The sequence below is a fragment of the Sus scrofa genome, chromosome 1 (assembly GCF_054392235.1).
Source record: "Sus scrofa isolate SSC_HxYL_T2T_F1_AM1 chromosome 1, Sscrofa_HxYL_maternal_Yorkshire_Landrace_v2.0, whole genome shotgun sequence".
In the NCBI taxonomy this organism is placed as follows: Eukaryota; Metazoa; Chordata; class Mammalia; order Artiodactyla; family Suidae; genus Sus; species Sus scrofa.
In genome coordinates this window covers 200,599,858-200,626,528 of record NC_139383.1, presented here as the reverse complement: position 1 = coordinate 200,626,528, position 26,671 = coordinate 200,599,858, and the positions used below count along the sequence as shown (strand labels likewise).

Here is a 26,671-nt window from a genome sequence, read left to right as displayed (position 1 = left end):
TAAAAATATTACTCATATATATGTAAATTTGGTGATAAGAAGTTGCTAATCAATGGGTATAAAGATTAAGTCATACAAGATGAAATCATTCTAGAGATCTGCTGTACAACATAGTATCTACAGTTAACAATATTGTACACTTAAAAATCTGTCAGGTAGGTAATATCATGTTAAGTGTTTTTTACCACAATAAATTTTTTTTTAAAGATCACAGTCAAAAAAAAAAAAAAAAGGAGTTCCCTGGTAACCTAGCATTTAAGGATTTAGTATTGTCGCTGTTAAGGCTTAGGTTACTGCTGTGGCTTGAGTTCCACCCCAGCCCAATCCAGAACTTCCACATGCCGTGGATACAGCTCCCCCCCAAAAAAAACAAAAACAAAACAAAACAAAAACACCCATACTCATATGTAGTCTTAAAAGTAGGTTACAGGGGAGTTCCCGTCGTGGCGCAGTGGTTAACGAATCCGACTAGGAACCATGAGGTTGCGGGTTCGATCCCTACCCTTGCTCAGTGGGTTAACAATCTGGCATTGCCGTGAGCTGTGGTGTGGGTCACAGACGCAGCTCAGATCCCGAGTTGCTGTGGCTCTGGAGTAGGCTGGCAGTTACAGCTCCGATTCAACCCCTAGCCTGGGAACCTCCATATGCCGCGTGAGCGGCCCAAGAAATGGCAAAAAGACAAAAAGACAAAAAAAAAAAAAAAAAAAAAAATACAGCATTTATAGGGAAATACATTACTCAATGGTAATTCTACTTACCATGAAAATAGTAAAAGAAAGTTCATAAGTGAAACACAACCTGGTCTTATAATGTTCAATCTATTTCTCCCTCAAAGCTGGTGTAAGATAGATGCTAAGTTTCTCAAATCTAAAGTTAAAAAAGGAGTTTCCTTCGTGGTGCAGTGGTTAACGAATCCGAATAGGAACCATGAGGTTGCGGGTTCGGTCCCTGGCCTTACTCAGTGGGTTAAAGATCCAGCGTTGCCGTGAGCTGTGGTGTAGGTTGCAGACGAGGCTCAGATCCCGCGTTGCTGTGGCTCTGGCATAGGCCAGCGGCTACAGCTCTGATTCGACCCCTAGCCTAGGAACCTCCATATGCTGTGGGAGCAGCCCTAGAAAAGGCAAAAAAAAAGACCAAAAAAAAAAAGTAAAGTTAAAAAAGATCTTATAGGAAAAATCGCTGACATAATTAAATTTTTTTTTTAAAAGTCCCCAAGAGACTAGATGTCTCAACATGAAGTCCTATGGGGAAAATGTGAAGGGGTTTTAAGAGACTGGAGGCAAAAGAGTGTTTAAAAGTTTCTGGATGCAAAATGAAAGTGATATTTCTACTAAAACAGTAAGTGTGATAGTATTCTAAATTATCAGGAAAAGGAAGATTCAGATTAAAGAAATCACATTATATAATGCATTAGTGATATATACAACATTTAAATTAAATTTGACTTGGTACCAAATGGTATGGTATACACTGAAGGGCTATAGAAAATCAAAAGAGAGGAAGAATCAATGAAAGGTAGAAAACTAAAACACTGCGACTTGTGCTAGAACTCAGAGGGCAGACAAAGTCTGTAAAAGCAAGGCAATGGAGAGGACAGCAGTATTACTAGAGAAGTATGTTGTGTCTTAAGACAAAGGAAATAAACACAAGCAGAGAGTGGATATACGGAGGAGACGGGGATGGAAAGAGACTGAATCAGTATAGCATAGCTTAATTACAACTAGAAAATACTCCAAGACTAATTTGAACTCATATGGTAAAAGATTAGACCCTTTAAAACCTTTAAAACAATGTTGAAACACACTTCTTATCCCCATCAGGTTACCAAATAAATAAATAAATGAATAATGCTCACTATAACAAGAGAGTGTAAAGAAAGATGTTCTTATACACTGCTGATAGGAAAACAAATAACGGAATTGCTTTCTTTATGAAAAACAATTTAAAAGCCTTTAAAGTTCACATATTTTATTTTATTTTTTGTCTTTTTGCCATTTCTAGGGCTGCTCCCTCGGCATATGGAGATTCCCAGGCTAGGGGTCTAATCAGAGCTGTAGCCGCCGGCCTATGCCAGAGCCAGCAACGCGGGATCCAAGCCATGTATGCAACCTACACCACAGCTCACGGCAACACTGGATTCCTAACCCACTGAGCAAGGGCAGGGATCGAACCCTCAACCTCATGGTTCCTATTCGGATTCGTTAACCACTGCGCCATGATGAGAACGCCTGAAGTTCATATATTTTTAACCCAATAATTCTACTTGTAAGAATCTACAAGAAAAAAATCAGAAATATACTAATCAAATCTTTATTCAAAAGACTGTTCATCGTAGTTTAATTTATAATAGTGAAAAGCCAAAAAGAACATAAAATGTTCAGCAACACTGGAAAATTTAAGTAAACATGAGTTCAACTGTAACAACACATATCCCATTTAAAATTATGTTCAAAGAGAAGTTAATGAGGCTGATCTACTTTTTAAATCTGAATTTTAAAAAGCTATAACAAAAATACCACAGTGTTAACTGTAGTCATTTCTAGGTGAGTAGATTGTGAAGTGTTTATGCACTTTATGCAGTATTTTCTACATTGGCCACAATGGGTATATTTTACATTTTTAACCATAAAAAAGATAATAAAAACATACTAGGGTCCATACTGAATAACACCATAGGGGGAAAATTAGGAAAACCATACTATATGACAACTAGCCTGGTCTCTTCATTAAGTCAATGTCACAAGAAGGGAAGACAAGAAGTGAGGCATGAGATAGGCGCTGTTTTAGATTTTAAAAGAATTAAGAAGTTTAATAAATAAACAAGAGTCATTAGCCCAGTACTGATTTAGGAAGGTAAAAAAGAGTCCTGAGACATTTAGGGGACAACTGATAAAATGTGAATATGGACTAGGTATAAGGTTACATTACAGTATTTTTCTTAGTTTTGTTTGGTGTGATGATGGCATTACGTTATATATAAGAATGTCCTGGGAGCTCCTGCTGTGGTGCAATGGAAACAAATCCAACTAGCGTCCATGAGGATGCAGATCTGATCCCTGGCCTCAATCAGTGGGTTAAGGATCGGGTGTTGCCATGAGCTATGGTGTAGGTCACAGACACGGCTCGGATCCTGTGTTGCTATGGTTGTGGTTGGCCAGTGCCTATAGCTCTGATTCGACCCCTAGCCTGGGAACTTTCATATGCAGCAGGTGCGGCCCTAAAAAGCAATAAAAAAAAATGTCCTATACCAGGGCAGGTTAGAGGGAGATAGAGGCTAAAGATTTTAAAGGTAAAATTTCAAGTAACTACAATTCAAAATTGTTCAGGAAAAAAAATACATATATATGAAGCAAATTAAAGACTACTGGCCAACAAACACATGAAAAAAATGCTCAACATCACTAATTATTAGAGAAATGCAAATCAAAACTACCATGAGGTACCACCTCACACCAGTCAGAATGGGCATCATTAATAAGTCCACAAGTAACAAATGCTGGAGAGGGTGTGGAGAAAAGGGAACCCTCCTGTACTGTTGGTGGGAATGTAAACTGGTACAACCACTATGGAAAACAGTATGGCGGTACCTCAGAAAACTATACATAGAACTACCATATGACACAGCCATCCCACTCTTGGGCATATATCCGGACAAAACTTTCCTTGAAAAAGACACATGCACACACATGTTCACTGCAGCACTATTCACCATAGCCAAGACATGGAAACAACCCAAATGTCCATCGACAGATGAATGTATTAAGAAGATGTAGTATATGCACACAATGGAATACTACTCCACCATAAAAAGGAACAAAATAATGCCATTTGCAGCAACCTGGATGGAACTAGAGATTCTCATACTAAGTGAAGTAAGTCAGAAAGACAAATACCATACGATATCACATACATCTGGAATCTAATATAAATTAAGAGGCACAAATGAACCTTTCCACAGAAAAGAAAATCATGGACTTGGAGAACAGATTTGTGGTTGCCAAGAGGGAGGGAGTGGGATGGATTGGGAATTGGGGGTTAGTAGAAGCAAACCCTTGCCTTTAGAATCGATAAGCAACGAGATCCTGTTGTACAGCCCTGGGAACTATGTCTAGTCACTTATGACAGAGCATGATAATGTGAGAAAAAAGAATGTATGTACGTATGTGTAACTGGGTCACCTTGCTGTACAGTAGAAAACTGACAGAACACTGTAAACCAGCTATAATGGGAAAAAGAAATCATTATAAATGGAAAAAAAAAAAAAGATTACTGAATCTAGGAGTTCCTGTCGTGGCTCTGTGGTTAACGAACCTGACTAGTAACCATGAGGCTGCAGGTTCGATCCCTGGCCCCATTCAATGGATTAAGGATCCAGTGTTGCTGTGAGCTATAGTGTAGGTTGCAGGCTTGGCTCAAATCCCGCATTGCTGTTGTTACAGCAGATACCCAGCAGCCCTGCGCTGCAGCGTTATCAGCTCTGGCGACAGCCCCGTGGCTGTAGCGTACCAGCTCCAGTAGCTCTGTGGCCGTAGTGGATCAGCTCTTTTACCCGGCGAGAAACCAAGCGAGCACTACGGAGAGTTGGAGAACTCAGGTTTATTACGCCAGCGGGCTCAGACGAGATCGCTCTCCAGAGTCTGAGCCCGGAAGAAGGGTTTCACAAGGCTTTTATGGGCTACGACTTCCAGGTCCAAGCTTGGCTAGTTGGACTGGAGTGAAGTCAGGCAAGGTAGTAGATGCAGAAACAAATTTACAGAAGCAGATGCATGGGGGAGGACTGGTTGGGGCAGTTGGCTAGACTTTGCTTAGTCATCATGGCTGGGGTCTCTCCTTTCTACATTTTATTGGGACATTTTCTCCTACACTGTGGCTGTGGCAGAGGCCGGCAGCTACAGCTCTGATTCGACCCCTAGCTTTAGGAACCTCCATACGCCGTGGGTGCAGCCCTAAAAAGACCGAAAAATTAGGCATATAAGTATTCACTGTATGATTTTTTTCTGCTTTACCAATTTTTATTTGGGGTTTTATTGGGGGGCGGTTGTTTTGCTTTTGAGGGCCACATTTGCAAGCATATAAAAGTTCTGAGGCTAGGAGTCAAATTGGAACAGCAGCTGCCAGCCTACACCACAGCCACAGCGATGCCAGATCTCAGATATAGGCGGTATCTGTGACCTACGCCGCAGCTCACAGCTATGCCAAATCCTTAACCCACTCAGCAAGGTCAGGAATTGAACCAATATCCTCATGGATACTAGTTGGATTCGTAACCCGCTGAGCCTCAATGAGAACCCCCTGCTTTACCATTTTTTAAATGTTTCGGGAGTTGCCGTCGTGGCGCAGTGGTTAACGAATCCGACTAGGAACCATGAGGTTGCGGGTTCGATCCCTGCCCTTGCTCAGTGGGTTAACGATCCGGCGTTGCCGTGAGCTGTGGTGTAGGTTGCAGACGCGGCTCGGATCCCGCGTGGCTGTGGCTCTGGCGTAGGCCGGTGGCTACAGCTCCGATTCAACCCCTAGCCTGGGAACCTCCATATGCCGCGGGCGCGGCCCAAGAAATAGCAACAACAACAACAACAACAAAAAAAAAAAGACAAAAAGACAAAAAAATATATATATATATAATTGTGGACACATGTCATTAGTTTTCAGAAAGCCAAGGGTCCCAAACTATAGGTAAACATGAAAAAGGAATAGCATTTTCTCCCCCCACTTTTACTATATTCATGTAAATTTATTTCCCAAAAAAAGCAAAAATAAAGAGAGGAAATGAACTAAGCTAACCATCTCTGCCTCAAATAGTTCTACACCTAACATATTCAAGAGAGATTCAATATAGAAGGATCCTAAATGATGTGACTGATTTAAGTTCAACACAGCTAAAACAATTCCTAAATCTTGCATAGGAATTAGGTTCAAAAGCCAGAGTTGGGCAAAAATTGGTCAAAACAACCCCTCAAAAATCCCTTAAGAAGCCCATGAAGTATACTATACATTGTTCTGTTCATACTATCATCTTTTCATATAAATCCAACTCAGCTAGTTTCTCCTCCAGCATTAGAACAGATTACCACTTGTTCTGTGGAAAACCAGATAAAGTAGCTGGGTCGATTTTGGCCAACTGTGTTGCTTCAAAAACACTTTTTACTGGGGGAAGAGAGGAATTCTTTGCTATTTTTCTCCCCAGTTTGGTGTTGTTTTCAACTTTAGTTGAATTCAAATAAGTTAAACTTACATAATGATATAATTCTGTTGAACATAAGTTATCTACATTTTTTTATTATTATTCTTTCTTTTCTCTTTTTTCTTTTCTTTTCTTATTAGAGCCACACTTGTAGCATATGAAAGTTCCCAGGCAGGGGTCCAATTGGAGCTACAGCTGCCAGCCTGCGTCACAGCCACAGCAACACCAGATCCAAACCGCATCTGCAATCTACACCACAGTTCATGGCAACGCCAGATCCTTAACCCACTGAGCCAGGCCAGGAATCAAACCCGCATCCTCATGGATCCTACCCAGATTCATTAACTGCTGAGCCATGAAGGGAACTCCAGTTATCTGAATGTTTATTCAATTTAACTCTTGAAAAAAATGACATTTGATATGGGCTATGAAGGTTGAATGGGGCTGAAATAGAGGGAAGAGCATTTCTAATGAAAAGAATTTCAATACCAAGAGCAGCTTCAGTACAGTAATGAAAATAAAGGCCAAAATACAAATGACATAAGAAGAATGGGAGTTGAGAAGTATAAAGTCTGAACAAACTTGATTATTATATTCATCAAATTCTAAGATAAAATGAAAATAAGGAGATATGGCAGTAGCTTAAAGGAAAAGGAGGAAGTCTAAGGAAGATATTTTGTTTTTGTTGTTCTAGGTTTGTTTTTCCTTGAGCACTGATAAATGGGGCAGTGTTGAAAAGTATTATTTTTACATTCTTTCTCTGATGCTTGTCTTGCTAACTGAACTATCACTTGGTGCCAAGAGGACAGAATGTCCAGCAAATCATATCTGTTTCTATAAAAAGATCAGAAAAGAAAAACATCAAGGAGGCTATTTAGTGAAACAAAACCTGCCTCCTTAAAAGTCTGCATTAGTTTAAAAAAAAAAAAAAAAAAAAACAGCATCTACCAGAAATTTTACAAACTTTTCAGATATATAGAATTTTAGCTCATTTAGTTTTAATAATTTTTAGTTTGAAGGAACAAATTCTTACCTTGGCACTTTTAGCTAACCAACAATGGTAACTTACACATAAGTTTAAATTTCTGAATGTGATAAAATATGAAAATTGCTTTACATAAAGTTCTCCAAATACCACTATTATGATATAAGCAAAACAAAAAAAATCACGTAAGATTTGTAGCCTTTTGAAGCGGACATATTTTTCAGTGAAAAGGAGGCACAAAGCTTCTTTACACCATAATAGAGGCTGAATAATTCAAGAAATCATATTTTCATGTATCTAAACCCCCTATGCCTAGTACAGTGTTTGGTACATATTTGGAATATTTGTTTCATGTATGAACAAATGTTTTATATTGATCCACAGTATCTTTTTCCTTTTTCTGGCTGCCCCAAGGCATACAGAGTTCCTGGGCCAGGGATCAGAGCTAAGACACAGCTGTGACCCAAGCCACAGATGCAGCAATGCTGGATCCTTAAGACACTGAGCCGGGGGGGAGGGAGTCAAAGCTGCATCCCAGCGCTCCCAAGACACCACCGACCCCATTGCACCAGAGCAGGAACTCCTGATCCATAATATCCTAATCACTCCAACTCTCTAATCTGAGCCATCCCCCCGAAAAACTACATAACAAATCTGGTTCTATTTGAGGTTATCTACAGAATGAGGAGTTACTGTGCTTTACCCACTGTAGAAAATAAGTAAACAGCTAAGCTAAACTATAACTGACTTTATCCTTCTTCTATCCTAAAAAGAAATAATAAATACTATGAATACCCTAACCATTCCAATCTGCCTTCCCCAAACACATATACCACCACCATTCTTCACAAAACACGATGCAATTAGATGTAGACTCTAAATGCAGAGTGGAATGGAACAGGATAGACTGTCTAGGATTCTGTGATTTCTTTTTCACTTGCAGTTTTGCATCAACTGTCTTTTACTAAAGTCATGCAGACATAGAATGTGATTATTTAACAGTGAGGTTCCATGCAAAGGACACAGAAATATTTACTAAACAGGTATTATGTGCCATGAACTGTTCTAGTCACTATACATAACATCAGAGCTAAGTATTTTCCCTATTTCACCGGAAAAGAAACTAATATTCTCGAAAGCCAAGTAAACTACTCAAGTTTTAAACCTTATACTGCTAGAATCTACCAAGCACTTTCCTATTACAGGGCTAGAGTATAAAAATTCAGTTTTCCTAAACATTCAGGAATTCCCGTTGTGGTTCAACAGTTAACAAACCCAACTAAGACCCTAGTAGGTTTGTTCAATCCCTGGCCTCGTTCAGTGGGTTAAGGACCTGGCGATGCTGAGAGCTGTGGTATAGATCACAGACGCGGCTCGGATCTGGCATTGCTGTGGCTGTGGTACAGGCCGGCAGCTACAGCTCCAATTGGACCCCAAGCCTGGGAACCTCCATATGCCAAGTGCGTGGCCCTAAAAAGACAAAATAAATAAATACATACATAAATAAATATTCAGTGGATATTAGGTGAAGCTATGATCAAAAGGATAAACCTCTAGAATAGATTCTTTCAAGCATTCAGCAATGCATATTTAAATAATTATTAAACATAAATTAAAAAGTGCTCATTTGTTTTTAAAATATTGGTATACTAGTGCTTCCTAAATAAAAGTTACTTTGGTTAATTAAAACATACAACTCAATTTCTTTTTAGAAAATATTCACACACGGAGTTCCCCTTGTGATTCAGTGGGTCACAAAACTGACTAGTATCCATGAGGATGCAGGTTCGATCCTTGGCCTCACTCAGTGGGTTAAGGATCTGGCACCGCGTTGAGCTGTGGCGCAGGTTGCAGACAGGGCTCAGATCCCCTGTTGCTGTGGCTATGGTGCAGGTGGCATGGGCCGGCAGCTGCAGCTCCAATTCGATTCCTAGGCTAGGAACTTACATTTGCCACAGGTATGGCCCTAAAAAGCAAAAAGAAAGAAAGAAAAAAAAAAAAAAGAATGGAAGAAATAAAGAAAATATTCACATTACAAAGTTACAAAGTACTATGTAACTTTGCCATAGTACATTTAGATTGATGCAAATTTCACCTGTACTGAGATAATGTGCTTCATCTTTCTTAGAAACTCTTTAAGAACTTTAGCCCTCTTTCTATAACAAGCAAAAATATTATCTTCCTCAAAATAAAACATACAAATTATGGCTCATCTACAAATCCACATAAATTGAACATATTTTAAGATATGAACCAGAAAGATGACTTCAACTAGAAAGAATTCCTAGCAATGTAGAAGTAAGCTACCTTCCTAGAAAGTTGATTTAATAATCGAACCTTTAAATCACATTTTCCTATACTTCAACAGTTCATTTCATAATTTACAAATATATTTATGATATAAATTATAACAGCAATGCAGAAAAATTACAATCTTGGTAAATTTTTCATCTCAGAAATATTATGTATTCAGAGAGTATACAAATGGTTCCACAAATATAGGACTACGTCAGACTATCACATAATTTGTTTTACATTTTTTAATTAAAAAAGCTAACTTTTGGAGTTCCCATTGTGGCACACTGTGATCAGCTGCATCTCTGCAGTGCCAGCACAAATTTTCGATACAGGCACAGATCCAGCACTGCCACAGCTGCAGCACAGGTCGAAACTTTGGCTCAGATCTGATCCCTGGCCCAGGAACTCCATATGTCATAGGACAGCCAAAAAAAGAAAAACAAACAAAAACTAACTATTTTATAAGCTTCATAAATAAATACCTACATGACATAGAGAGGTTCATTTAGTAAAACAGTGCCTTAAAACACAAAGAAAGCAATTAGCATGGGAGACTTTAATGAACACAGCTTTGAAGCCCTTCTGGAAATTATAGGCTTGATAAAAGCACTAACACTCTACCAGTTGCTGACACAGGTGCTACTGCCAATCAGCTGCATTTGCTGAAGCGAATTCTAAAGATTACTAATTAATCTCCATACCGAAACCAATGGCTGCCGTCCATTTTGATCACCACTTTTTTAAAAAGGCAAAAGAAATAGTCACTCTATGTGTAATCAAATACAACTCTAGGTAAAAACACAACTCTACGTAAGCTGTGCACCTACTTAATTACATAGTTTTATCATTTTCTGGCATTTTTTATACTAAACCCAAAACTTCTATAGGTTGGAGTCATGGGCCTTATGGTCTCTCCACCTGCTATTTTTGAATTATTTCTACTTACCACAAATGATATGAAAGTGTTTGTGAGATATTTGGGGAGAAGGGTCATATTACATAAATATGAGAGCATTTTCTTTGTTGTTAATTTTGAACCTTTCAATCCTAAATTCAGAAAAAAGATGTCACAGAGGCGTTCTCCTAGAGATCACATCTGACTTTTCATCCTCTACCCTAACTCCCAACACACACACACACACACACACACACACACACACACACACACACCTGAATACTTTGTTCTACCATCGTCATATCATATTCTCTGTTCAGAGCACTGTCCAGAATTTAACAAACATTAATCAGTGTTTCCAAGGCTGGGCAATTATTATAAAAGTGATACTGAAGTTCTTTAAAATACCCTGGAACTAGGTGCCAAAGAAATTATTTTAAATCTCTTTGATATATAAACATATGTATATAAAGTGAAAAATGCATGTGACAGTTCTCTTTATGATTGTCCATCCTTTTAATGTTTTAAGTTAACATTAATCCTTGAATCTTAAGTAACACTATCTGTTCTACATGTTTTTAAAGTTTCTTTCATTCAACTGTACATGCCTGTGACCACCGCAATGACCTCTACAAAGGCAGTTGTGCACTTTACTGTGGTGCAAATCTTCACAGACAAGTTGAACCTGTTCTTTTTGGCACTAAGCCCTTGTGCTGAACACACAGCTGAGATTTATTATAAAAGGGGAACTAAGGGGTATTATTGCACAACATTTATCCTTCACATATAGCCAAGTATAATCTTTTACAACCTTTGAGAGCTCTTAAATAAACAGATCTTCTCTTAACTGCACAAAGAGTTTCTTACTTGTCACCAATCATATGGCATATTGAGATTCATTTTACATTAGGAAAAAGCTAGCACACAAAACATACATACTCAGTTGTTAAGGTTAGTCTCTTAATATTTGATCAAAAATAATAACATTTTGAATATTCATTCCTGCCTTGCTGTTTTTAGCAAGGTCAATGCAGTGAAGTAATAAACACGTGTCTTCAAGGATCCATAATTTAAGAAAATAGGTTTAAAAAAATCTTTCTACAGCACTCTTACAGGTCTTTTAAAAACATTTCAGAGAAAACTTTAGCCTTTACTTTTACACTGTTTTATGTTTTCTTTTTAATTTCAAAGTTCAGTTTTAATTAGCTTTCCCATGGCATTTTAAAAACACTTCCCATTTCTGAAGAATTTTGAAGTTAGCTCTGATACACACGACTGCTGCCAGGCTATTTCCTGACTTCAACAAATCTGATACCCTGGGGGAAGGAAGAATTCCTTGAGCTCTAAGAAGTATCTCTTATACCATACCATTTCCATTAATTCTTCAGTATTTGCTAATTGATCTGTCATTAAGACCTGACTGTTGAAAACAAAGAAATTACTGTAACCTCAAAAGAATTCTATCCTGAAACAGGTTCAAACTAGCTTATCAGCTAACTGTTCAACATAAAGCAAACTAAAATATGTTGATTCAGATGAATACTTCCTTGCTATAAATTCTTCTAATTTTTTCATTACTATCAAGAGTATATTTGGGGGGAAAAATGCCTGTAGACATATGATGGGGAAGGGAGCAGAGAGTATTGCTTAATGGACACAGAATTTCAGTTTTACAAGATGAAAGCAGTTATGGAGATTGATTATAGTTATATAATACAAATGTATTTAGTATTACTGAACTACACATTTAAAAATGGATAAGATGGCAAATCTTATGTATGTGTGTTTTGCAAGATAAAAAAATTTTAATTTAAAAGTTAAAATTAATTTTTTTAAAGATTGACTGATGAACTGATTTTTTTTTTAATGGTGAAAAAAAATCTAGTGATATGTTTTTAGGAATCAGAGGTTCACAGTGAGTGAAAGAGACATGTTTAGAGATGGCATCAAATATATTCTGTAAAGACAAAATAACTGGAGAGTTAAATTAGAAATTTCTTTCATTAAAGTTCAACATCTAAGCAATAAATTCATATTCTCCAGACCTAAGAAAATACGTTTTAAACAATCTATTATTCTTTCCCTCTGTCTAGGGAATACAATTATAAGTTCATGAGTTTGGGCATTTTTTTAAATTCATAACTAAAAAGGAAACATTTTTTCTTGAAATACGCAATGTTTCAGAAAAAACTAATTACATTAAATTTTAAGTTTGTGCAGGCATTACATCTTTAAATAGATATAATTAACATGCATGAAAATTACTTACCAGTTTTGCTCATAATATTTATACTACTTGAGGCAGCATAAAAATTGATAAGAGTAACTATAAAACATGAATTAAATACGTTAAAAATGTCTCAAGATTTTATCTTACACCATGTTCTAACACTATGTCAACACTGGTGGTATTTTTAAATGCCTAAACGCTTTAATTCATTTTAAAATGCCTGTGATTCAAGATTTCCATAATATCCAAAAGTACTCTTGACCATGGCTATGGTTTCTAATGTTCTGGTTACATGCTGTTATCTTTTTTTAAGACATTTTAATGACTCAAAGGTACACTTACATTCACCATTATTTATACCATAGCTAATGTTAAACTTACTTACTTTAACTTTGTATTTTTTAACTTATATTACCATTTATGGATTCATTTTGGAACCATTTTAAATGTAGTAATGCTTATTTTAAAGATACTATTTAATATATGAATGTTTACACATAATTAAAATTAATTCAAAGAACCCATAGTTTTAATGTCAAGCAGGTTAACCCAGGTTAACCTCCAAATAACTTAAAGCAGCTGTAAGAACAATCCCAGTCTCCATTTATTTCAGTTCTTCACACTACAACAGCTTTCCCATCTATGTCTCTCTCTTCTTTCCAGCAAGAATGAAAGCAAATATTCTATTGGCTTACAGCTCCCCATTCTTTTACACTCCCCATATTACACATCCCCCATAGAATATATTTAAAACAAGGGCTTTGGAGTCCAGAGTCAAATCCCAGTTCTACCTTGAGCATCTTTTTTTCTAAACAAGACTCAGTTTCACCTATAAAATTATTTTAATAGATTAAATAAAATATAACTAAAGGACATGGCAAAGTCAACTGTCCACAAAATGCAACTGTATCATCAACTTCATCATGAGGGAAAAAAAGAGGAATATTTTGCACCATTTCCACAGACCACCCTTAGTTGCTACCACCAGACAAAATTACCACAGGCAACTATCAACATATGAATGGTAACCTTTCAAACGTCTGCACATATGAGCTCAAAACATCTTCCTGCAGAAACAAAATTTTGAATGAGGGTAGAATCCTAGGCTAACAATCTATAAAACATTAATTACCTTAAATATAGCACAGAGGAGTTCCCATATCATGGTTCAGCATTTAACAAATCTGACTAGTACAAGGGTTCAATCCCCGGCCTCGTTCAGTGGGTTAAGGCTCTGGCACTGCCGTGAGTTGTGGTATAGGTCACAGACACAGCTCTGGTGCTGCTGTTGCTGTGGCATAGGCCAGCAGCTATAGCTCTAATTAGACTCCTAGCCTGGGAACCTCCAAGGGGGAGGGGGAGGGAGTGGGGCTCTTGGGGTTAATAGATGCAAACTACTACATTTGGAATTAAGCAGTAAGATCCTCCTGTATAGCACAGGGAACTATATCTAGCCACTTACGACGGAGCATGACGGAGAAAAAAGAATGTATATATATGTGGGTGACTGGGTCACCTTGCTATACAGTAGAAAATTGACAGAACAATGTAAACCAACAATAATGGAAAAAAATAAAAATCATTTTTAAAAATAATAATAAATAAATGAAAAATGAAAATTAAAAAAATATAGTATAGAGCCCTGGGAGTAATACAAGAGAGAAAATAAAGTTCACTTTTTCTTTTCTGGGTGCAACCCTGGCCTTAGGCAAAAACTTCAAATTTCTTTCCTTTTTTTTTTTTTTTTTTGTCGTCTTTTTGTCTTTTCTAGGGCCACACCCGTGGCATATGGAGGTTCCCAGGCTAGGGGTCCAATCAGAGCCCGAAGCTGCCGGCCTATGCCAGAGCCACAGCAACAAGGGATCCGAGCCACGTCTGGGACCTAAACCACAGCTCAGGGCAACGCCTGACCCCCAACCCACTGAGCAAGGCCAGGGATTGAACCCAAAACCTCATGGATTTGTTAACCACTGAGCCACGACGGAAACTCCAAAAACTTGAAATTTCTAAAACTTTACCTTCTCTCATTTTTGCCTTTTGCATTCCTATCCAGCAGACCTAGTGTCTTTCCAGGCATTTTATGGCCCCATAACTCTATAACACTAAGCTCCTAATTGAAAACACTCCACTCAAAGCTACTGACTCCTAATGTGCTCCCTGATTTTAAAGTCACCAACTTGCATCTCACCACAATCAAAACTTCCTGATATCACTGAGGTGTTAGAAAGAAATTGCACTGCATGATTTTGCTTAGCAGACATCTGGTTTTCATTAATTATTGCTTTAAAAAAAATTGTGAAACATTTTTTTCTGGAACAAAATATACAGCAGTAGTTGCCTTTTAAAGACATGGGCAAAGAAATATTCACTGATCATTTTATACCTTGTTTAATGTTTCTGTATTTTTAACAAGTGTCCACAATTAACTGGGCCAAATTTTTTCATCTTCTTATCTCCGTATATAAAGAAAAGATTACCAAAAAGAATTAACACTTTCACAATGACTCAATTAGAGTAACATCAGGAATTCCATGATGAAAACTGGGAAGGGTGCAGAAGACCTGGGTAAAATTTGAGTGTCCAAAAATAATGAAATTCAGAGACTCTCAGAAGTATAGATGGCGATCATCTCTAGTCTGACTAGCCACTGGATTTTGAATCTCTTCTTTAAAATCCCTGTATATAGTTAAAAAAACACCACAATTTACCAAGACAAGTCAAAGCGCCAAAAGAGTCTATAGAGCTATGTCTCAGTACCAAGATAAATGCATAGAAGTAAACACCTAACTGAATGAAGAAGAGATAAAATCTTTATGACAAAACAAAATTTTACCTCTCAATTAATCCACATAAAGGACAATGTGTGTCTTACAGAAGTTGAACCACATCTTGTTCTTCTTTTCATTTTATCAGGTAAGACTAAGATATATTATTCCTACTGAAGAGAGGTATGTTCTTGCTGAGAAAAATTCATTGACATCAATCATCATAGTAATGCAAATTCATAAATACTTCAGGAAGCAACTTTAATTACAGTATTTTAATCAATAAAGCACCAGTTCTTTCCTTACCTATGAATTATTCTAAGGCTTGACTTATTATGCTTTCTTGGTTTCTGTTTCTGATCATTCCAAGCAATAGCCAGACTAATGTTTGTTTTTCCATATATTCACCACACAATTTCTGCTCAATAGAAATTACCATAAAAATTGAATCCAATAAACCATGGAGATACTTTTAGAGCTTTTATTATCTACAAAAAGAAATTATCCTTTCAGTCATTCTTTAATGACAGAAAGTAATTAATACTTGTTAAAGGATTTTATCATTATTACATATTGGATTGCTATTGAAGTAGAACAAATTTTTCTCCCTTTGTCTACAGATTGCCTAAAATTTTAGGAAATTCTACATCTATCTCCAAGACTTATGCTTAAAGTTAGTCATTTAAATCACTCTATTCCTTCTACTTCTTTGTTTTCAGCTTCATTACTTTTTTAAAAAATTATCTACTATGTTACCTATGAAGAAATTAAGTGAAATCTAGAAAAGTTTGCCTCCGTAATTCACAGTATCTAAGAAAATCATTCAAAAAATCTGCTTTGAAAAGGGAGACATCACAACAGATACTGCAGACATACAAAAAAAAAAAAAAAAAAAAAAAAAAACCATAAGAGAATACTATGAACAATTGCATGCCAACAAATTTGACAACCTAGACGAAATGGATAACTTTCTAGAATCTTACAGCCCACCAAAACGGAATCAAGAAGAAACAGATCAACTGAACAGACCGACCACTGGAAATGAAATTGATTATGTCATAAGAACACTCGCTACAAATAAAAGTCCAGGACCAGATGGCTTCACAAGCGAATTCTACCAAACATACAAAGAGGAACTTATACCCACCCAATAAACTTTTCCAAAAGGCTGAAGGAGAAGGAACACTCCCAAAGACATCTGGTATTAGACATCACCCTAATACCAAAACCAGACAAAGATAACCACAAAAAAAGAAAACTATAGGCCAGTATCTCTGATGAATTCAGACACGAAAATTCTCAACAAAATTTCAGCTAACCGAATCCAACAATGACAACAACAACAAAAAAATAAAACACCACAACCAAGTGGGATTCATCCCAGGTGCACAAGAATGGTTCAACGTACCCAAATCAATCAGCATCATACATCACATTGACAAAAGAAAAGTCAAAAACCACATGATCATCTCAATAGATGCAGAATAGGCATTTGACAAAGTCCAACATCCATTCATGATAAAAACTCTTACCAAAGTGGGTGTAGAGGGAACATACCTTAACAGAATAAAAGCCATTTATGACAAACCCACAACCAATATAATACTCTACGGAGAAAAGCTGAAAGCCTTCCCACTAAAATCTGGAACAAGACAAGGATGCCCACTCTCACCACTGTTATTCAACATAGTATTGGAAGTCCTGGCCACAGCAATCGGACAAACAAAAGAAATAAAAGGTACCCAAATTGGAAGAGAAGAGGTAAAACTGTCACTGTATGCAGATGACATGATACTATACATAGAAAACCCTAAAGACTCAACCCAAAAACTACTCGAACTGACCAACAAATTCAGCAAAGCAGCAGCATAAAAGATTAATGACATTCAGAAATCAATTACATTTCTGCATACTAACAATATTAGAAAAGCAATACAAAAATACAATACCTTGTAAAATCACACCCCCCCCAAAAAAAAAAATCAAAATAACTGGGAGTAAACCTGACCAAGGAGGCAAAAGACTTAGATGCTGAGAACTATAAAACGTTAATCAAGGAAATTAAAGAGGATGCAAAGAAATGGAAAGATATTCCATGCTCCTGGGTTGGAAAAATTAACATTGTAAAAATGGCCTTACTACCCAAAGCAATCTACAGATTCAATGCAATCCCTATCAAATTACCCATGACATTTTTCACAGAACTACAACAAACAATCAAAAAATTTATACGGAACCACAAAAGACCCAGGATTGCCAAAGCAATCCTGAGGAACAAAAACCAAGCAGGAGGCATAACTCTCCCAGACTTCAGGCAATACTACAGAGCCACAGGCATCAGGACAGTGTGGTACTGGTACCAAAACAGACATTACAGACCAATGGAACAGAATAGAGAACCCAGAAATAAACCCAGACACCTATGGTCAATTAATCTTTGACAGAGGAGGCAAATGTGATAGGTACTTGATAAAATCCTATTGTAATATACTAATAAAAATATAAAACTGAAAAATCTATCTCATTAAGCAGTAAAAAACAGAATGTGTAGAACACTTTGCTTCTAGAAATGTTTGCTAAATAAATTAATTTAAGCCATAAACCACTATGTCTGAATTCCAGACTAAGAATATTTCCACAATTTTCAAATATATAGAAATTCCTCAAAATGAGACTTAAAGGGTCAAAGCTTTCCATATTCACAGCATACTGATTTAACCTGTTCCCATTACAGTTAAAGTAACCAATATAACTAACAATTCCCTGTCTTATTGTTTCTGCCTATGCTAATGTCCAGATATCAGACAAGTTTCCTAGAATAAATTTAACCTCTGCAAGAAATTCTGTAGTCAATGGTTTGAGCATTAATTATTTTCTCCTTCATTATGGTAATGTAAGGAAAAGAATATGACATAAATCTCATAGTGTATAATTAGTTATCTGTAAATTTCCCCAACTATGAAAACTAAATATTTTAGTTTCTTTCCTTATATATCCATAATATAACTGAAATGTTATCTATAAATATGGAAATACATAAAATGACTTAAAAAGGTATTTGGGGTTCTATAAGTTAAATATCTAGTAAAAAAAAAAAATAAGTGGTATAAAATTAACGAATCACAAACTCTACCTGTAATCAAAAGTCACTGACTTGTTACAGTTTTTACTAATATCTACACCCATGTATCCTTAGAATAAACTTTTCAAAGGGCAAAACACTCTAGGAATTTTATGTAATTATTTCAAAAAATATTCAACAACCCTACAACCTAGATATAATCTCCTTCTTAAGAACTGAGTAAATTAAGGTTTAAGAGGTTCAGAAACTTGCCCAAGCTCATACAGTATATATGTATGTGGTAGAGGAGCCATAATTCAAGACCCTTATAATGATATAAGAACAACTCTTTTTTTTTTTTAAGAACAACTCTTTTTAAATAATTCTAAAATAATAAAATTCAGGAGTTCCCGTCGTGGCGCAGTGGTTAACGAATCTGACTAGGAACCATGAGGTTGAGGGTTCGGTCCCTGCCCTTGCTCAGTGGGTTAATGATCCGGCGTTGCCGTGGGCTGTGGTGTAGGTCGCAGACGCGGCTCGGAATCCCGCGTTGCTGTGGCTCTGGCGTAGGCTGGCAGCTACAGCTCCGATTCGACCCCTAGCCTGGGAACCTCCATATGCCGAGGGAGCGGCCCAAGAAATGGCAAAAAGACAAAAAAATAAAATAAAATAATAAAATTCAACTTTATAAATTTAATCATGAGCAACTATTCATTTTATAAAAGGATTTATTTAGGTCACATTAAAGTACACAACATAGGATTATCTTAAGTTATAAGAACCTCCACTTCAGAGTTCCCGTCATTGCACAATGGAAACAAATCTGACTAGGAACCATGAGGTTGCAGGCTCAATCCCTGCCCTCCCTCAGTGGGTTAAGGATCTGGCGTTGCCATGGGCTGTGGTGTAGGTCGCAGATGCAGCTCAGATCTGGCATTGCTGTGGGTGTAGCTGTAGCCCGCAGCTGTAGCTCCAATTAGACCCCTCGCCTGGGAACCTCCTATGCTCTGGATGCATGCAACGCTAAAAAAAAAAGCAAAAACAAAAGACCCTCCACTTCCTTTAAAATATGACTGAATTAATCAAACTTCTACTTGTTGTACATATACCTCTTCAGAGACATCTATGGTAAGAATCAGAAAATACAATTTTATTGAAATAACATAAAATAGCTGGAGACATTTAAATACTAAGAGAAAGCAATCACCTAGTACCTAGTTACTTATAAGATATAATCATATATCTAAGGGTTTCATAAATGCATAACAAGAGCCGATAAGACTTTTTTGTTAATTTGACTTATATTTCAAAGACAAAAACATATAAATAGAATTCCACTACTACTTGTATTTTCACATTACTTATTTGGTTGCTACACTTTGATTTGCTACCAAAGTGCAAAAAATATATTAAAAATAGTAACATTTGGTCAAGTTTTGTTTTTTGTATTCTAAGCAAAATCGCAAAGCACTTATGCTTTTTGGTACTAAGTTATGGCTTTATACAATAATTGACTATTCAATACAATTTTTTTTCAGTCACAATGGGATATTAATTTTCTATAAATAAATGTTAAAGAGTTTAGTCTTCAAATGAGTTCAGAAGAATAAGCAATGCTTGATGAAAATAACTAAATTCTATTTGTTGCTATCAGAAAAGCCAAGTTATATCACAAAAGAGCGCCCTTCTGGCTTACCTATAGATAATAAAAATAAAAAATTTTAAACATTGAGGTTAAAATACTCAAATAGCTTTCCCCTTCAGCAGCAAATGAAATGCTCCCCTATACTGCTTTCTAATAATCAACTGGAAAGAATCAAAAGCTATACTTAAAAACAATTATTAGGTTTTCTCTGTGACTCAGTTTTTTTCCAATTTGCAGCCTTAGATTCTGGTTTCTAATTTTACAACATGATCAAGGTGTCTTTCCTTGCTTCTAAAAGACCAAGACTTAGCACTTAAATCTGTAGATAAACCATATGAATATTTAATGATACAAACTGATAACAAATGGGAAGGAAAAACTGTAACGCTGAGATCTGTTCACTGGCTCAACTAAGAATGATGTAATAATAGTAACCACATCTATTTTGTAGGTGGGAAATTAATTAGAATTATTTGTAAAATAAAGAAATAGAGGTCCTATAATTATACTGTTGGATTTTGAACCAATTAGATTAAAATAACTAACAAATGATTGAGAAACAACGTTGCAAACCCTACTTCAGGAGTGCAAAAAGCTATCACCACAGAGAAGACAAAATATATACAAAAGGAAGTCTGTCCTAATCATGCACAAAACAGTGATTAAATGAAACTCCCTTATTCAAGGCACATGTTACACAGAAATAATTCTTTGAGACTATACCCCTAATACTTCCCCACTCACTGAGAGTTTAATTCCTAGAAACAATTCAAAAAATTCAACCAATCTGTGAACATTCCTAATCAAACTATGTTCACTGTCTCAACTCTACATATCTCAATATATAACAATTAAGCCCTCAGTTCATACTCATTATTTTATGCCAATTTTTAACCCTTCATATTTCTCTAGGTTTACTAAATAAATCCTGTCTTCTCAGTCATGTGGCAAAGGACCTATTTCCAAAATCCTTAATTACATTTTCTGTCTTCCTTGGACTCTCTCCAAAGTTCAGACACAGCAAAGTTCATTTGCTGTGTCTGACTCTCTGTAGAGCAGATCAGGAAAAGAAAAGGTCATTTCCCTGGCTTCTGTCCCTTAGATAACCTTCCATTCAATCAGTCCACCATTAGAAGCAATAGTTCTAATCCTTGCTACCCTCAGATTAGAAAGACATCTGAGATTTGTTTCTGAATATTCTTATTAAATAAACAATACGGTATAATAGAAAGTGTTTCATGTCATCTTTTATATGTGATTTAATCCCTCTGAGACAGTTTTCACGTATGCAAACATAGGAATACCATCTATTTCATGGAGATATAAAAACAAACAAAAAAAATAGCATATATTATGAAAGGAAACTATCACAGGTCACCAGAAATGTTGGTATCCTTGCCAACATCTGTTCAATGAAATAAAGTCCTGGGATATAGGTGTTCAACAATTGTTACTTTTCATTCTGCATTTTAGGATTGATTTTTCTGATGAGTATATAAAGACTCTTAACTTCATAAACATTTAGATTTTCATGCACATTATGTACGTCTCCAAACTCAGTAATAAAATAAATCCACATAAAATTGTGTCCATTTAAATTTTTCCCTTACCATTGAATCAAATGCTGAATTTTGTTAAATAAACAATAAGTAATCCAGCACATACTTAAGTTATATGAATTTTAACATGCATTAAAGTAACTGTATTACCTACCTCACACCATGCCAAAAAAAAAAAAAAAACTCAAGTGGATAATATAAAGTTAAACAACAATGAGTTCAAAAGATACCCTTAAAAAAAAAAAAAAAAAAAAAAAAAAAAGATACTCTTAGGTGAGTGGAAAGGAGTTCCCGTCGTGGCGCAGTGGTTAACGAATCCGACTAGGAACCATGAGGCTGTGGGTTCGATCCCTGCCCTTGCTCAGTGGGTTAAGGATCCGGCGTTGCCGTGAGCTGTGGTATAGGTCGCAGACCAGCTCGGATCCCGTGTTGCTGTGACTCTGGCATAGGCCGGCGGCTACAGCTCCGATTCAACCCCTAGCCTGGGAACCTCCATATCCCGGGGGAGCGGCCCAAGAAACTCCAAAAAGACAAAAAAAAAAAAAAAAAAAAGAAACAGAGTAACTAAAGTTATTTACAACATACATGACTAATGAAACACTTAGGTCCACAACGTATAAAGAATTTCTAGGGAGTTCCAGTTGTGGCTCAGTGGGTTAAGAACCCAATATAGTGTCTAGGAGGATGTGGGTTCCATCCCTGGCCTTGACCAGTGGGTTAAGGATCCAGCATTGCACAAGCTGTGGCATAGGTTGCAGATGTGTCTCAGATCTGGTGTCACCATGGCTGTGGTGCAGGCCACAGTGCAGCTCCAATTCAACCTCTGGCTCAAAAACTTTCAGATGCCACAGGTGTGGCCATGAAAAAAAAAAAAAAAAAAAAAGAATTTCTATACATGAGCAAGATTCTTCAGCAGGCATAATTTCTACACATGAGCAAGATTCTTGAGCAGGCATTTCACAAAATAGGAAAGCCACTGCTCAATCTCATTAGTGATCAGTGAAATAAAGTACAGATCAAAATCATAAAACAGTACTAAATACTCATCAGAATGACTTTGTATAAAGATAGAAAGTCACAAGTGTTCACAGAGGTACAATTGGTAAAAACCTAAAACCTACAATCTCCTAAAATGAACATATGTACTCACTATGATTTAGTAACTCTACTCTTAGGTAAATAGTTACCAAAAAATGTTTGTACATGTGCACCAGGAAACATATAAAAATGTTAGCATAATTCATAAAACCAAAACTTTAAAGGAATCCAAACACCTATCAAAAGTAGAATGGATAAATAGTAGTATATTCCTCTAATAGAACATTATACAGCAATGATAATGAAAAAAAAAATCTGCAGTCAGATGAAAAACGTGGATGACCCTCACAAATATAGTATGGACACGCAAAACATTAATCAGGTTAAGGCACATATCCTTAGACGTTAAAGCTATTTAAAAGAGCAAGAAATTAACTGCCAAAAAAGACAGACAGTGACTACTTTGGGAAAAAGGAATGAGGAGCTGGCCAGGGGTGAGAAGTCAGGAGGAAGACTTCTAGAGCACTGAGAATACATTTTCCTTTATCTGTGCAATGGTTACAAAGTTGTCCATATGGTTTCATTCCTTGCACTTTTGTGTATATATCACTTTAGTCTACAGCAGAAATTGAAAAAACATTGTAAATCAAGCATAATAAAAAGTTTTAAAAAACTAATATTTTCTACTATTACCCACACACCTACAATCATATAAACCAAAGTTAAAATACACAACTTTTGCCCTTAGGATGTTCAAAATCTAATAGTTAGCACACATATGACAAAGTAGGCAATTTTAGAAGTCAAAAATAGCTGAGTAGTAGAAATGGATAGTGTGAGTACCTTATAATAACAAAATAATTCTAACTACTTCCTCCCATCTTTGCATCATCACTGTCCTTCATTTCACTTAAGAACATGTGTATATAAGTATATATGTATACAAACATATATACACATAAGCAGGCATAGTTAAATAGTGTTACTATTGTTGTAAACTGAGCCACAATAGGAACTCCCTCTCCTTCACTTTTAAAAGATAATTCTGCACAGTATATTATTCTAGGTTGGTGGCTTTTTTCCCTCAACACCTTAAATATTTCACTTGCTTGCATGGTTTCTAAGGAGAAACCAGATATTTCATATCTTTGCTCCTGCATAGGTGAGCTATCCCCCCATCTTCCCACCCGGCACCTCCTCAAGATTTTTTTTGGTCTGTAATTTGAAAATAATGTGCCTAGAAGAAGTGCTATTGTGGCTCAGCAGAAACAAATCCATGAGGACACGGGTTTGATCCTTGGCCTCACTCAGTGGATTAAGGATCTGGCAGTGCCATGAGCTGTGGTTAGGTCGCAGAGGTGGCCTAGATCCTGCACTGCTACAGCTGTGGTGTAGGCCAGCAACTGCAGTGCGGATTCGACCCCTAGGATGGGGGACTTCCATATGCTGTGGGTGCAGACCTAAAGAGCAAAAAGAAAAAGAAAAAAATAAAGAAAAGAGTGTGCCTAAATACAGAATATCTCTTTGGGGCTATTTATCCTACTTGGAGTTTTCTAAGTTCCCTGGATCTTCCGTGTAGTGTCTGATGTTGATTTGGGGAGATTCTCAATTCTTTTTTTTTTTTTTAATCTTTTGGCTATTTCTTGGGCAGCTTCCACGGCATATGGAGGTTCCCAGGCTAGGGGTCAAAACGGAGCTGTAGCCACCAGCCTACACCAGAGCCACAGCAACGCAGGATCCGAGCCGCGTCTGCAACCTACACCACAGCTCATGGCAACACCGGATCCTTAACCCACTGAGCAAGGGCAGGGACCGAACCCGCAACCTCATGGTTCCTAGTCGGATTCGTGAACCACTGCGCCACGACGAGAACTCCAGATTCTCAATTCTAATTGTTTCAAATATTTCTTCTGTTCCTTTCTCATTCGCTTATGTTATACGTTTTGTAGTCATCCCACAGTTCTTGGATATTCGGGGGGGAGGGGGTCAGTCTTTTTCTCTTTGGATTTCAATTTTTAAGAATTCTAGAGAGAATGGGGGTAGGAGACGGGATGAAGATGGCGGAATAGAAGGACTGGAGCTCAACTTCTCTCCTAAAAACAATGAAATTCACAACTAGAGACTGAGCACACTTCACCAAAATGGAACGGAAACCTTAAAAAGATACCCTACTCCAGAAGAAAAAGAGGAGGCCACATCCACAGGTAGGAGGGGCGATTTCGTGATATAAACAACCCCATACCTCCTGGGTGGGAAGCTCCACAGACTGGAAACTAACTGGTTCACAGAGACTCACCTACAGGAGTGAGAGTTCTGAGCCCCACATCAAATTCTCACGTGTGGGGATCCGGCACAGGGAGAAAAAGCCCCGGAGCATCTGGCATTGAACGCCAGTGAGGCTTGTGCACAAGAGCTCCATGGGACTGGGGGAAACAGAGACCCAATTCTTAAAAGGCGCACACAGACTTTCACGTGCACTGAGTCCCAGGGCAAAGCAAAGTCTCCATAGGAATCTGGGTCAAACCTGACTGCAGTTCTTGAAGGACATCCTGGGAAAACAGGGGTGAATGTGGATTGCTGTGAGGGAAGGACATTGAAAGCAAAGCTCTCGGGAATATTCAGCAGTTGCCTTTCTCTGGAGGTGGCCATTTTGGGAAAATCTGGTCCCACCCATCAGCCAGCCACTGAGAAGCCAAAGGGCAAACAACTACCCAGGTGGAATCACAGACCCGCCCCTCAGTAAACAGGCTACTTAAAGACCCCTCAAGCACACAGCTGCTTCTAATCCCATCCAGAAACTAAGCCCCACCCACCACAGGGATTAGGATAGGCTCCACCTACCAGTGGCCAGGCATCAGCCCCTCCCACCAGGAAGCCTACACCAAGCTCCCATACTGACTTCAGCCACAAGGGGGGCAGACACCAGAAGTAAGAGAGGCTATAACTCTATTATCTATAAAAAGGTCACCACACCAAAAACCTATAAAAATGAAAAGGCAGAGGACTATAACTCAGATGAGGGAGAAAGAAAAAACCCCAGAAAATCAGCTAAGCCATGAGGAGATTCTCAGCCTCCAGGAAAAAGACTTTAGACTGTTGATGCTGAAGATGATGCAAGACATTGGAAATAAACTGAAGGCAAAGATGGATAACTTACAGGAAACACTAACCAAAGAGATATAATATATAAAACTTAAACAAGAAGAGAAGCAAAATACAATAACTGAAATAAAAAATTCACTAGAGGCAGCTAATAGCAGAATACAGGAGGCAGAAGGACGAATAAGCGAGGTGGAGGACAGATTAGTGGAAATTACAGATGCAGAACAGAAAAGAGAAAAAAGATTGAAAACAAATGAAGAGAGTCTCAGAGAACTCTGGGACAATGTGAAATGCACCAACAACCATATTACAGGGGTGCCAGAAGGAGAAGAGAGAGAGAGAAGGAGACAGAAAAAATATTCCAAGAGATAATACCCGAAAACTTCCCTAACATGGGAAAGGAACCCTCCACTCAAATCCAGGAAGCACAACGAGTACCATACAAAAAAAACCCTAGGAGGAACACCCCGAGACACATGCTAATCAAACTGACCAAAATTAAAGACAAAGAGAAAATCTTGAAAGCAGCTAGGGAAAAGAAACAAATAACATAGAAGGGAACCCCGAAAAGGCTATCAGCAGATTTTTCAACAGAAACTCTGCAGGCCAGAAGGGAGTGGCATGATATACTCAACGTGATGAAAGGAAAAAAACCTCCAACCAAGATTACTCTACCCAGCAAGGCTCTCGTTCAGATTTGAAGGAGAAATCAAAACCTTCTCAGATGAGCAAAAGCTGAGAGAATTCGGCAACACTAAACCAGTCTTACAACAAATACTAAAGGAACTTCTCTAGGCAGAAAAGAACAAGAGAAGAAGGAAAGGAAAAAGAGCAGCAAAAACAAATCCAAAGTAATTAATAAAATGGCAATAAGAACATACATATCAATAATTACTTTAAATATTAATGGAC

General features: G+C 37.3%; 1 protein-coding gene across 2 annotated transcripts in view; it reads right to left on the bottom strand.

Moving 5' to 3' along the window:
* MNAT1 (MNAT1 component of CDK activating kinase) overlaps positions 1-26,671 on the bottom strand; it is a 209,936-nt gene that overhangs the window by 99,596 nt on the left and 83,669 nt on the right.